The sequence below is a fragment of the Thamnophis elegans genome, chromosome 7 (genome assembly GCF_009769535.1).
Source record: "Thamnophis elegans isolate rThaEle1 chromosome 7, rThaEle1.pri, whole genome shotgun sequence".
Taxonomy (NCBI): domain Eukaryota; kingdom Metazoa; phylum Chordata; class Lepidosauria; order Squamata; family Colubridae; genus Thamnophis; species Thamnophis elegans.
The window spans coordinates 78,688,229-78,700,312 of NC_045547.1; the positions used below are offsets into that span (position 1 = coordinate 78,688,229).

At 41.9% G+C, this 12,084-nt stretch overlaps 1 pseudogene; it reads right to left on the reverse strand.

The window, feature by feature from the left end:
* Positions 1 to 12,084, reverse strand: part of LOC116511717 — a 30,065-nt pseudogene that overhangs the window by 1,941 nt on the left and 16,040 nt on the right.

Sequence of the window (12,084 nt, forward strand, 5' to 3'; positions counted from 1 at the left end):
GACAAGGGAGAGTGATCCAGAAGCCAGCAGTGAGTTGTTCCTGGATGCCCGGCACCAATAATAGGCGTAAGGAACAGTTGTGCAGTTACAGGAGGTAATTGCACTCAGCTGGTCGTCATTAGGCTCCTCTCCAGACTATAAAAAGATTGCTTGTGCACACGCCCCTCTTGCAGAAGTCAACGCAGGAACGAATGTTGGAGAACATTTTGTGTAAGCTTGGCAGGCTGGTTTGCTGCCAGGGCTTATTTGTGCTGGATTGCTGCTCAAGCTTGTCTGTGCCGGTTTGCTGCCAAGGACCTGTCTGTCTGTTAATTAAATGCCGTAACTTATCTTTGGCTCAGAGTGTGTGTTGGTGTGGAACGAGGGGGTCAGAACACTACACATACCTTTTATTTGTCCAGGTTCTCCATTATCTTGCTGTAACCGTTCCCACTGGGAGCTAAAAAAGACAAGGTAGCTGTTCAAAACCCCCATGTTTGTCGTGGCTAAAAACAAGTTTTTTTTTTAAATCCTTCCTTTTTTTAAAAGAATACATTTGGGATTCTTTGGGATTAAAGAAGTAAAGCAGTAAAGTTGTTTAACAGTACGTCTACAGCAGGAACAATACAAGATTGTTTCACTGGATAGGCAGCTTGACAACTAGAGGCTGTTATTGAAACATTTTGTAAGAAGGTTGCTTCATGAAGCTGTGGTGCTATTGTCCTAGGCACAATAGAGGAAAATTTCATTCAAACATACAGCTTGCCTTCCCACTATCTCAAAATACAGGTTCAGCAGGGAATCAGGGTTTTTGCTAAGTAATCGTGCAAATTATATAAATACTAGACGTGAATCAATAAGCTTTCCCTTCTTTGGAAGAAAAGGAAGAAAGACCAAACAAAATTCATCAGTCACTTTGGTATACTAGCTGGAGTCTCGTGGTTCGCTATGAAACTATGTGATCGGGCTTGATACTAAAAGCTTGAACTTTAATGTAGAATGTGCAACTCCTTAGCATCAGAGCGTGTTAATATAAGGCAACTGGCAGTTGGAACAGAGTTCCTTTCAGGTGGGGAGGGGAGTAGAATGTCTAAACTCCCAGCCGGCAGGCTGGATGAGTCATGCATTGGCAACACCCACGCCCAGTCTAGTGAAGGAGCAGCATCAGAAGGGGCAGCATCACAGCGTGTTAACATAAGGCAACTGACAGTTGGAACAGAGTTCCTTTCAGGTGGGGAGGAGGAGTAGAACATCTAACTCTTTAGCATCAGAGCGTGTAAATATAATACTCTGTTTCTCCCGTTGTTCCACCTGATTTCTTCGCAGGACTCTAAGGAAATGGAGTCTCTGTTGGGCCTTTCCAATCACTAGAGACGTGTTGTTTTTCACCTGTTCTTCCTCAGCATTTTGCTCTTATCTGCAACTGCTTTTAATAGAAAACTCATACAAGAAACCTTCCACGCCGCACGTCTTCCATATCACTTGGCTAACTGCACGTTTTTCATTACTAAAAAATAAATAAACTCTTGCCCATGTTAAGCAGAATTTAAACAGATAGGGACGCTCATAATGATTGGGGAGGGCGGGGGGAAACCTTTCATATCTGATAACTCAAGATTGTTACAGTAAAAAAAATAATACAGAGAAAGAAGGGAAGCCATTACCTTGATACTTCTCGGAGATAAACCGTCTGCATAGCTTTCTTCAAATGGGATTCAATGTTTTTCCACAGTCGGCGTGTGTCGCGTTCGTTCGCTGTAACCGCGGAAAGACAATTTAACCAGGGTGGAGCTCTGAAGAGCATCCAGTAATATAACCATCATTGCCAACTTTAGTCGACTCCATCCGTTCTCTCTTGGATGTTCCAGAATCGTCTAACCAACAGGGCTAAATTATTTTCAGACTAAGAATTCTGGAATCTGGACTCTTAGTACACCAGTCGAGTGCTTACAGAAACTTTTGAATCTATAGGTTTATGAGCCGGGGTAGCGCAGTAGTTAGTGTGCAGCACTGCAGGCTACTTCTGCCGACTGCCTGCAATTTGGCAGTTCAAATCTCACCAGGCTCAAGGTGGACTCAGTCTTCCGTCCTTCCGAGGTCGGTAAAATGAGGACCCAAATTGTTGGGGAAAAAGGCTGACTCTGCAATCTGTTCGGAACTGGGCCACACAAGCGGCGGAAGAGCACAGGCACACAATTCCCCCTGAGCAAGCAGTGGTCGTATGAGCTTGAAGCTTCATTTGCGTAAGCGACCAACTGCCACTTGCATAGAGAACTATCTCTTTCCCCCCACACCCAGCGCACCAGTCTGCCAGGCCCGAAAGGTTGAGGACCAGTGTCATAAGTCAACAATTTTTGAATCAACTCACGTGTCCAAAATCCAGGACCACAGGACTCTAAGGGGCGGTGCTCATCTTTTTCAAAGCCAAAGAGCCAACACTGCCCAAAGACATCTCCATGGTCATGTGGCCGGCATGACTAAATGCCGAAGGCACACAGAACACAGTTACCTTCCCACCAAAGGTGGTTCCTACTTTGCTACTTGAATTTTTATCTGCTTTCGAACTGCTAGGTTGGCGGAAGATGGGACAAGTAGTGGGAGCTCGCTCCGTTATGCAGTACTAGGGATTTGAACCGCCAAAGTGCCAACCTTTCTGGATTGACAAGCTCAGCATCTTAGCCATTCAGCCACCATGCCCCCTATTTTAATAGTACCGGGTCATATTTAGGCTGTGGAATGGTAGCAGCATATTTTCCGGAGGCCTTCTCTTAACCATATAAAAAAAATCATTTCAGTCTAATTTGACTCTCCATGACTGTAGGGATATTTCCACAGAGTTTTATTGCCCAAATACTCCTGCGGTATTTCCCGCATTGCTTAGTGCTCTGTAATTTCTGGTGTAATTTTTGTCTCCTATTGAACCAGCATACGTGTACCGATTTTTTTTCTCCTTTTTATGACCCTACCATCCCTTTTATCAGAATAGGGTCGGGGCGACAGAATGGAGCTGAGCATTTACTGGCCGGATGCCCTTCCTGATGCCTAGGCGGAGCTCACAGCAGATATTTTCTCTTTGAGTCCAGGGAGAGAAACATCTGCCGCCGCCTGGGATTGAACTCTTTAACTTTCCGAGTGGGAGGCAAGCATCTTCACCTCTAGGCCACCGCATTGCTCAGTCTGTATGTATCCATGACAAGGCAGGATTCATTCATATAAAAGCATTCATATGAAAGTAAACTACTCACCCTCTCCTTGGACCACAGGCTCACAATATTTAGAGAAATTAAGTGCAGCCTGTAAGATAAAGAGTGAAAGATTTATTTAATATCATTTAGAACTTCAAGATCCACTATTAGAATAAATTGCCTGTGAGATGTGTGTTTGTGTATGTGCGTGTGCATCTGGAGAGAGAGGGAGGGAGGGACGGGGGAGGGAGGGAGGGAGAGAGAGGGAGACTGAGAGAGAGAGAGAGAGAGAGAGAGAGAGAGAGAGAGAGAGAGAGAGAGAATATGAAAATCAGAATGTCATTTTTAAATGTGTGCCAGTGTGTTCAGAGAAAAAAGGAACAATAAAAGTTATCTTAGCTTAGCTAAGTTATCCCTCACCAGATGTTGAAAGCTCCTTCAAGTCCCTGCAGGACTGTGATAGAAGACTCCAAGAAGAATATTGATATATGCAGCATAAAAATCAAATGATATTCTGGAGGATGTCATGGGACAGAATCTTCTGCAGATGTCCTATTTGAATTTTTTAAAAAAAACAACAACAAAATTGCTGAAGCTCGGAGTGTGACTAACTGCATTGTTTTCAGTGCTACAATGCAGGAGACATCACACCCAAATAACATTTTTACATAAGACCAAGAAACCTGCTGTTACAACCATTTTTTTTGGGGGGGGGGGATTAATTTTTAACTATCTAACTCACTCTAGTTAAGTCAGTAATATTCTAAGCCAATGACAGGCAGCCCCAAGTCTTCTTCATTAAAATCATCATATCATGCTTTCAATTTCCTTACAGATAGAATTCTGTTTGAAGAAAACATCTACCACAATTTCTTCTTTTATATCAAGATACCCAGAATGACCAAACCTCAAGCAATGAAATGCCTTTTTTTCAACTCAGGTAAACATTTTATTAATATGTCCCTTAGGGTCCTTGTTCATTTATATAGTGATTAAACTGCCAGGCATGTTAACATTATTTGTTGAATATCTCATATTTATATTTTACACAATGCACTTGTTTTCCTTGTCATTCTGAGAGTGATGATTAGTGGGAAATAAGATGCTTCCAATTCATAAACGGCTGGCCACCGTACCCACTAACATATCTGAAATACAGGTACTCCTTGACATAGGACCAAAATTGAGCCAAAATTTCTGATGTTAAGTAAGACATTTGCTGAGTTTTGCTCCATCTTGTGATCTTTCTCGCCTCAGTTGTTAAGTGAATCACTGCAGTTGGTAAGTTAGCAACCTGGCTGTTAAGTGAATCCGGCTCCCCCCATTGTCTTTGCTCGTCGGAAATTCAAAAAGGGGATCACATGTCCTTGGAACACATCAAAGGTCGTAAGTATGAACCAGTTTGCCAAGCGTCCGAATTTATCCTATGACCTTAGGGGTGCTGCAAAGTTCGTAACTGTGAAAAAACAGTCATAAGTCAATTTTTTCTCAGTGCAGTTGTAACTTTGAACAGTCACTAAATGAACTGCTATAGGTCAGGGACTTCCTGTATACTGCTGTTGTGGCCTGCCAGCGGCCAGTGGAGCTGGCAGCAGATTCGGACAGTGAGGAGATTGGGGAGGAAGATGAGCCAGTCCTGGAGTCTGGGGAGGGTTCTGTGTCGGAGACAGAGAGGGGGCGAGGGCCATATGGCAGTTATCAGCTGCCTTTGGAGTCAGATATCAGTGAGGCAGAGGAACAGGGGGAGCCTGTTCCCAGTGTGCGCATGCGCAAAGTTGCAGACGAAGGGAGCAGCTAAAGAACAGGGGTCGACTTGGGAGTAAGGCCACAGGTGGACAATGAATGGCCCCTCCCAGAAGAATAAAAGAGAGCAAAAGGGGAGTGAAGTTTGCAGGAGAAAATTAGTTTGCTTCATTGGTTCATGACTCTCCAAGACGCCTTGCCAAGTTCTGCAGATATCGGCCTGGCAGCTCTCCAAGCCAGATAGGTCTGTCACCGTAAATCCTCCCTCGAAAGGACTTTGCTGATGGGAATGAGCAGAATTCACAGTCAATTAATACAAGAGGTTTTTGTCAGGACCAGGAGTTTGCTTCATGCTCTGCAAAATAGCCAATGAATGAGTCATCATTAACCAAGGGCCACCTTTAAGAAATCTAATTTATTTTCTTTTGTTCAGGCCAGGTTGGCTTGCTGGAAAAGCCAACTTTTTAGGGCGCGCCGGAAGGGACCGGAGGTCGGGGATTATACGAAGCTCTGGGGGCAGCTCATTCCAGAGGGAAGGCACTCCCACAGAGAAGATTCTCCCCCTGGGTCGCTAGCTGACACTGGCATATTCCTTGCAGACGGCTGGTTATTTAAATCCTTCCATTCCCCGCCATCCAGTCAGAGTTGAAGAAGCTTCTCGGAGGAGAAGCAAAACGTCTTCAATGAAAAAAACCAAGAAAGTCCAGTTGCTTCCTGAAAACGACTTTTAGGATACCGTAGGCTTTCTTTCTTTCTTTCTTTCTTTCTTTCTTTCTTTCTTTCTTTCTTTCTTTCTTTCTTTCTTTGTCCTTACCTATGCTGTAATCTGGAAAATATAATGGCAGTGGCTCAAGGCATCCTGTGCTTGGACGAAGAAGCTCCCATACAATTTCACTGAGGAGAACCACACTCACGTTCTTCTCCGTCTGTAAGCGAGCGAAGTTAGAGAAGAGACAAATTAAAAATAACCCAGGAGCTACATTTTTAATCAGAGAAGAGTTCAGGTTTTGCAAAAAAAACAAAAAGCGGAAAGAAATTAATCCGATTCAGCATTTCACTTTTAAAGATATTTGCATAGTGAGAAGACCTTAAATAGCTTAATCAAGCAGCTAACACATTTATTTTTTTTAAAAAAAAATAGGTTTCAGCCTCCTCTTTTTCTGCACTATGACATTTATGATTCCCCAAGGTACATATCTTAATTATTAAGGAGGATAAATTGATTGCGTTCGGAGGGGGGGTGTGTGAAATAATACTTAAATGACATTTATGTTTCCCAAAGATACATATTTTAATTATTAGGGAGGACAAATTGATTGCGTTTGAAAAAATAATACTTAAATCATTAAAACTGATAGGACCTCAAAGCAGCCATCCTATTTTATTTCCAATCTGCTTTCCCCTTATGGGATAATGTGCCTTTTATTCATCTCTAGTACGCTTTTACAACAGTAAAACTTTCCTGTTATTTTTATATTCAGGGTCCAGTTTTCAAGGGAAGTTGGTTCTCATTGTGCTAGAAGTTATGGGATAATGGAGGAGCTACTAATTAATTTGTCAGAAAGGCACATAAAACTATAAATGACAACGTGGAATGGAATGAAACGTCGGATCAAAATGAAAATGGGCTTCGGAGTTAAAGCATGCTTTAATAAAATCTGAGCTTCTACTGACTAGCCCAGGGGTCACCAACCTTTCGGACTTCAGGGACCACTAAATTCATAATTTTATATCCCGTGGACCACTAATATGATCTGGCTAATGAACCGGCTAGGTGGGCGTGGCTAGGTGGCCATGTGACTGGGTGGGTGTGGCCAACTCGATGTCACTCATGTCAAAGGGTGCCTCATCAGCCTCTACTCGCCCCTCCCCTCCCAGCCACTCCTCCCCTCCCCACCCGGGCCGCGTAGGGCCCCCACAGGAAGCAGTTGTTGGAGCTAAGCAGCCACCATGAGAAAGAGTTGGCAAAAGAGCTCAGTTCACATTGATTCTGACTGAGAAGGAGGCTCAGCAGAAGCACCTCACACTTCCAAGCAGAGGGAAGACCTGTGGGAGTGCAAGGCCAGGTACCGGCACCTGGAGGCTCGGGGCTGAGATGGTCAGCCAGTTCCAGGCCATGATGCAGTCCCACTGGAACGAGGCCCTCTGGCTCTTCCCCACCAGCCGCGCTTCCCTCCAGCCTTCGCCCAAAGTCCCACACCAGGAGGCTGAAGCAGGCCCAAAGTCACAATTTCTGCCTCCCTCTGCCCCCCCACAAAAGACCCCGAAGGGGGACACTCTCTGCAGCAACACAAGCGTTCATTGCACGTATCCATCTCAGGGGCCATAGTTTGAGGACCCCTGATTTAGTGCAATAGAAAAAAAATGCAAATAATTTTTCTGCGGACCACCCAAGTTTTCTCACAGACCACCAGTGGTCCATGGATCACCCGTTGGTGACCGCTGGACTAGCCGTTTCCTCAGGAGGCCAAAGCCAGGTAAAGAGATTCTTCCTCCTGACTTGAAGCATCCTAAAATTTGACTTTAAATTCAAAAGGAATCCTGAAATAATCCCTTCAAGGAAACGCTGGAAAAAAGGAGAGAAAAACCCATGAAGGGTTTGATGATGGGAGTAAAAAGCAAAATTTCACCGCGTTCCATATCTCTGCTATGAACCGAAAGTTTCCTTCCTTTCATTACTGTGCAGAACTACATTTTTCATCGAAAGTACTTCACATCTCAATTAGATTTTATTCACCTCCTTTTTTGATCCAGGACGTTGGAAAAGAAACAGTTTTAAACTTTCTGACACAGGAAAAAATGGTCAATATTTGTAAGTCGAGAGATCTATTATATCCTGAGATGTTATTCTGGTTTTTCATTATTAACATCATATAGTATCAAAAGGCTTGAGACAACATACTGTTGTTGAAAAATTTACGAAACTCAAATAAAGAATAACAAAGTTGGAAGGGATCTTAAAGGTCTTCTAGTCCAATCCTCTGCACAAGCAGGAGATCCTATACCATTCTAGACAAATGGTTGTCCAAACTCTTCTTAAAAACCTCCAATATTGCAGCATCCACAGCTTCTGGAGGCCAGTTGTTCCACTGATTAATTTTTCTAACTATCAGGAAATTTCTCCTTAGTTCTAGGTTGCTTCTCTCCTGGATTGGTTTCCATCACAAATTAAAACATACCAAAATGTACAGATGGTGAAATTAGGTTAAAACAGAATTAAATATTACTTTAGTTAAAAAAAAACCAAACACAATAAAGCAAGCAAACACTGTAGACCAGCGACAAAGCTTTTTTGTTCATTTTTAAATCCTTCCAAAAGGTCAAAATTGACCCTATTGTACTGGAAAGTGAGTTCCAGGAAGTCAGGGAGAAAATGTGGCTCTAAGAATCCTCCCCAATAATCTCATTGGGCAGCGGGAATCCGATTAACGCAATACTGAGATGGAAAACTATTCCCAAAGGCTGTGAAAGATAGAGCTGTGGAAACCACTGTTTGAAAAATTTAACTGGACAAATTTCCTGTTGTTAAGTCTGCATACTGCCCAGAATCATCTATGTGAGATGGATGTCAGTCAGAGAGAGAGAGAGAGAGAGGGAGGGGAGGGAGGGAGGGAGGGAGGGAGGAGAGGAGAGAGAGAGAGAGAGAGAGAGAGAGAGAGAGAGAGGAGAGAGTGAGAAGAAGAGAGAGAGGAGAGAGAGAGGAGAGAGAGAGTGAGGAGAGAGAGAAGAGAGAGAAAAGAGAGAGAGGAGAGAGAGAGAGAGAGGAGAGAGAGAGAAAGAGAGAGAGGAGAGAGAGAAGAGAGGAGAGAGAGAGAGAGGAGGGAGAGAGCAGAAGAGAGAGAGAGAGAGAGAGAGAGAGGAGAGGAGAGAGAGAGAGGAGAGAGGAGAGAGAGAGAGAGGAGAGAGAAGAGAGAGAGAGAGAGAGACAGAGAGAGAGGAAAGAGGCAGAGAGAGAGGGAGACAGAGAGGAGAGAGGAGAGACAGAGAGAGGAAAGAGAGAGAGGAGAGAGAGCAGAGAGAGGAAAGAGAGAGGAGAGAGAGAGAGAGCAGAAAGAGAGGTGAGGGAGGGAGAAAGAGAGGGAGGGAGGGAGAGAGTGGGAGAAAGAAAGAGATGATATATAACATTACATAAAATATATAGAGATAATAATATAACGTTAGTATGTATAATATATCTGATATATTAGGTATATCATCTGGCACTGCACCCAGAACAAGACACAAGGAGAGTTTTTTTCCCAAATGCCATCACTCTGCTAAGCAACTAATTCCCACAACACTGTCAATAATTTACTAAGACTGTATTACTACTATTATTCTTCCTAGTATCTATCTCTCCCCACATGACTATAACCATGTTGCTTGTATCTTTACAATTTATATATTTTTTATTTTATTTTATTCCCTTTCCTATGATTTGATTGCTTATTAGTAATCTATGGCTATCACTAAGTGTTGTATCTTATGATTCTTGATGGATGAATGTATTTTATTTTTCTTTACGTACACTGAGAGCATGAGTATGAGTATGAGTAATTTATTTATATGTCGCCCTTTTCCCTGGGGGGACTCAGGGCGGCTTACAACTCGAAAAGGGAGGGAAACAAACAATTAACACATAAGACAGTACATCATTAAAAGCACAACATTCATACTATTCGGGTGGGTTACAGTCTTTAATCCCAGGCCTGACGGATAGCCAGTTTTTAAGGGCTGTGCGGAAGGTCTGGAGGGTGGTGAGGGTACGAATCTCCACGGGGAGATCGTTCCATAGGGTCGGAGCTGCCACTGAGAAGGCTCTCCTCCGCGTAGTTGCCAGTCGACATTGACCGGCAGATGGAACTCGGAGGAGGCCTAATCTATGGGATCTAATTGGTCGGGTGGAGGTAATTGGCAGTAGGCGGTCTCTCAAGTACCCAAAGTATGCACCAAAGACAAATTCCTTATGTGTCCAATCACAATTGACCAATAAAGAATTCAATTCAGTTCAGTTCTGTTCTGTTCTATTGATATAGATGGGCAGCTATATAAATTTAGGAAATAAATTAACAAGTGTTGGAATGACTTATTTTTCCACACCTTTTATAAGCCTCCCCCGACTTGAAAGAGATTGGAATCACACAATATGCCTCTCTAATCCATTTGAACTGCTGCAAATGCCGTTAATCCAAAGCAAACACATTTCTCCTCGCACTCAAAAGCATCATGTTTATTACATCAGATTATTGCAAGGGAAACACACGGATGTGTCCAAGGGACAACAGCCATCATCCTCGACTTCGGTTTGCTACAAAGATTAATGCACATCTTCAAAACCCAAAGGAGCACATTTTAATCAGGTTCTCGAATGCCATTTACCAGCAAGCATGAGAGAGACTGTCCAAATTAGTATTTCTGTACTATGGCTTATTGTAGATTTACAGTTTTAATTCCAGGAGGGAAAGGATGGGAAGTAAAACACAGTGTTGAATTAAACACGAAACAATCATTTTCTTGCCTTCAAAACTATTTGCATGCATTTCTTACCATCATCCTCACTTGTCACTTTAAGTACAATACAAACAAATCAATTTTACCCTCTAATTCTTCCATTTTGTTAAAACCTAGCTTACTTAGATCTCTCAACCTCTTAACTCTACTGACATATTGGTTCCACCACAAAACCGCGTTCGACTAAAGCGCGCTCGACGAAACCGCGTAGCTGACGTCATCACAGTGCGACGAAAAAAGCACGTTGTAAACGCTAAAGCTAAAATTAACCCCTAAACCTAAACCTAACCCCCCTAAACCTAATCCTAAACCTAACCCTAAACCTAACCCTTAACCTAACCCTAAACCTAACCCTAACCCTTAACCTAACGCTAAACCTAATCCTAACCCTTAACCTAACCCTAACCCTAATCCTTAACCTAACCCTAAACCTAACCCTAACCCTTAACCTAACCCTAAACCTAACCCTAACCCTAACCCTAACCCTTACCTTAACTTGAATCGGCTTGCTTTCAAAGCGCTATTTAAAGCACCCTTTCTTCTCCGCGGTCGCTGTTGTCAGCGACGCGGTTTAATCGGGCGCGCTTTAGTGGAGCGCGGTTCTGTCGTGCCACGGACATATTTACGGTACATAGCATGGTTTGTCAGCTTGTGTCTGTTTCTGCTTAAAATGCAAAATAATAATAATAATAAAGTAAAAAAATATATCACATTTTAATAAAAATAAACAAACACCCATGTCATGTATCTTTCTCTCTCTTTTTCCCATTTTTTTTTTGCAAAATTTATTATTGATTTTAAGAGCAACATGTCTTATGGGAAATAAAGCTGTGGATTAAGCAAAACTTCTAACTAAACATTAGTTTAGGTGTATTAAGAAAATATCCTTTAAATTTAGTCACGTAACTTTTCAAATTGTTGATAGATCACAAATGGCAACACAAGACAAAGCTAATAAAATAAACAATTGCATAAACTCAAAAGACACATAACTGACCAAATCAGCTAGCAAAAAAGCTGTTTCACATTAAAATTGTCCTAATTTTCAATTGAAATCGTCCTAATGAAAAACGCACAAAAATAAATTTTGTAAAATGTATTGTCAGATCTGCTAGACACTTTTCATTTCAGAAATATACTTATTAAATCAGTCATGATATGCTGGGGATTTCATTCTTAAATAACAAAATGTGGCTAATTCCCTTACCAATTCTTGCAGTCTAAGAAAACCTGGGAGAATATTTCCTTCCAACTCGCGCATCTGTTCTGCTTTATCCAAAACCTGTAAACAAAAAAATATGTTTGTTACACAAACAAAAATGATAATTTAAAAGTTGTTTCTAGTACTCAAAATATATTTACAAATGCAAACATTTTCTAAGAGTTCCTCGAGTTTTTTTTCCCTCAGGCAGGCACAATTGGTTAGAAAGTCCAAGTATTTCAATTAAATGATTTAATCTCCCTAAAAGCAACTAAAATATGTCTTGATCTTTGATTGGGAGCCACCCAGACTTAGTTGAATTATGGGCAGCTATATAAATATTTTAAATAAATTAAATAAAATATTAGATCATATTTTGCTCTGAAGAATAAAGTTAAGGTAAGAAGTGGTTAATACAAAGTTTAATTTTCTTCCAATAGCTACTAAATTCCTATATCTATATTGAAATAGATTCTATACTTCTAA